This window comes from Piliocolobus tephrosceles, chromosome 5, assembly GCF_002776525.5.
Source record: "Piliocolobus tephrosceles isolate RC106 chromosome 5, ASM277652v3, whole genome shotgun sequence".
Classification (NCBI taxonomy): domain Eukaryota; kingdom Metazoa; phylum Chordata; class Mammalia; order Primates; family Cercopithecidae; genus Piliocolobus; species Piliocolobus tephrosceles.
Window position 1 is genome coordinate 27,390,583 of NC_045438.1, and position 2,527 is coordinate 27,393,109.

Sequence of the window (2,527 nt, forward strand, 5' to 3'; positions counted from 1 at the left end):
TGAGCTTAGTATATTTATTTTCAGCTGTACTTGTTTAAAACAAGTGCCTGAAACTTGATAAGTTTGTATGGATACTAAATCAACTATTCCATATGTGTAAAGTACATTTTATTCTCCCTGTAAAACTCTCAATGTTTTTCTTCAAAATATGCTTTATGATGTATATATTAACTATTATTTTAAGATAGTTGGGAAAATGAAAGGCCCATAATTAAAGAGATGGAACATTTGACACATTATGCGGCTGCCTGTTTTTATTCTTGTCACATCTGTTTTTCAGGTTTTTAAAAAGATTATAAATGCCCACACATGTACACACATTCACTTAATTTCTTCTTAATCTGTGATCTTCCAGGTTTCTACTGTATAGATTAATCCATGTATATTTGCTAGTCTTTTTAAATTAAAGTCAATGACAAAAGGACCATCATGTGGACAACCATTGGGAAATGTTTCATTCACTCTTGTAAGTTACTTGTTTCTAGTGTAAATGTTTAAAAGAAAGTCTTTTTATTTATTCAAAAGTTGAAGGTTTTTTTTTTTTTTTTTTTTTTTAAATCATTTTGTCTTTAGCACTGGAAACTGTCAGGTAAAACAGTATATATCCCTAATGACTATTTCAGAAATAAATGTATCATTGTTTATAATAATTGGATACAGTATATAAATGTCATTTTGTAAAGTCTAAATTCTACTATTAACTGAACAAAATATAAACCAGGAAATTAACATAAAAGAAATATCCACATTCACCTATTCCTCTCCTCTCTCGACATTCTGCTTCTCCTTTGCTCTGTAGGGTAACCATGGTGAGAAAGATGTTGATGACTTGGATGGAGAACAAGTACAAAAATTTCTCATTCTATGTTCCTCCTCTACTAGTTTGGCATTTACACATGTCATGATTAATCTAGAAATGTAAATATGCATATTTAATGTTTAAAGTTTATCTACGTTTGTTCTTATCCCAAATATACAAGAACCTTAGAAACCTAACTTGAATCAACCTCTCCCATATTACATTTCTTTCCTTCTTATTTTCGTTAAATCTATCACTTAGACATTGTTATTATTATTGTTTTATATAGTCAATGCTTATTTAGCTCTACCATCATATTTCTTCAATTTTCTGGAAGAGTTCGGGAAGGATTAGTATTAGTTCTTTAAATGTTTGGTAGAATTCACTGAGGAAGCCATCAGGTCCATGGCTTTTCTTCAGGATATTTTTTGATTATTGATTCAATCTTCTTACCTTTGATTTAATCTTCTTGCCAATTATAAGTCTATTCATATTTTCTATTTCTTCAGGGTTTAGTTTTGCAGGTTTTGTGTTTCTGGAATTTTTTTACATTTTATATAGGCTACCTAGTTGTTGGCATACATTTGTTCTTAATACTGTCTTATAATTTTTTATTTTTTTGAGACGGAGTCTTGCTCTGTTGCCCAGGCTGGAGTGCAGTGGTGTGATCTTGGCTCACTGCAATTTCTGCCTCCTGGGTTCAAGTGATTATTCTGTTTCAGCCTCCTGAATAGCTGGGATTGCAGGCCTAGGGTATCATGCCTGGCTAATTTTTGTGTTTTTAGTAGAGACAGAGTTTCACCATTTTGGCCAGGTTGGTCTCAAACTCCTGACCTCAACTGACGTGCCTGCCTTGGCCTCCCAAAGTGCTGGGATTACAGGCATAAGCCACCTGACCCAGCCAATTATAATTCTTTTTATTTATGTGGCATCTTCTCCACTTTCATTTTTGATTTTATTAATTTAAATTTTTATCTCTTTTCTTAGTTCATCTAGCTAAAATTTCATCAATTTTGCTGATCTTGAGGAAGCAACTTTTGGTTTTATTGATTTTTCTCTATTATTTTTCTATTCTCTATTTTATTTTCGGTCTAATCTTTATTTCCTTCTTTCTGCCAGTTTTGAGTTTGGTTCTTTTTCTAGTTCCTTAAGGTATAAAATGATGTAGTTGATTTGAGACCTTTTTTGTTTTTTAACATTAAGTGTTTACAGCTATAGTTTTTTTCCTTTAGTACCACTTTTGCTGTGTACCATAAGTTTTGGTATAATGTAGTTTCATTTTCATTTGTCTCTAATTATTTTCTAATTTCTTTTGTGATTTCTTTGACCCATTGGTTGTTGAAGATTGTGCTGTATGATCCTTTTGTAGTTCACAAGCCTGATGATTGGGTTTCATGCAATTGGATGAAATGCACCTCCCTCAAACCTGGTGTTACAACATAGGCACATTACTTGTCTGACATGAAAAAAAGGAAAAAGGAGTGTGCTGTGTGGTTTCCACAAATTTGTGAAGTTTTTAGTTTTACTTGTGTTATTGAGTTCTAATTTCATCCTGTTGTGGTCAGAGAAGACAATTTGCATAATATTTATCTTTTATAATCTATCGAGAATTTGTGACTTAACATATTGTGTCGGGAGTTGGTTCCTCCTGGTGGGTTTGTGGTCTAGCTGACTTCAAGAATGGAGCTGCCGACCTTCGCAGTGAGTGTTACAGCTCTTAAAGATGGC

At 32.6% G+C, this 2,527-nt stretch overlaps 1 non-coding gene across 1 annotated transcript; it reads left to right on the forward strand.

Moving 5' to 3' along the window:
- The first annotated feature begins 2,156 nt into the window (after positions 1–2,156).
- Positions 2,157–2,261, forward strand: LOC111554999. The gene has a single exon (XR_002735386.1). It is a non-coding gene; the product is annotated as a small nucleolar RNA U13 (small nucleolar RNA).
- The last annotated feature ends 266 nt before the right edge of the window (positions 2,262–2,527 follow it).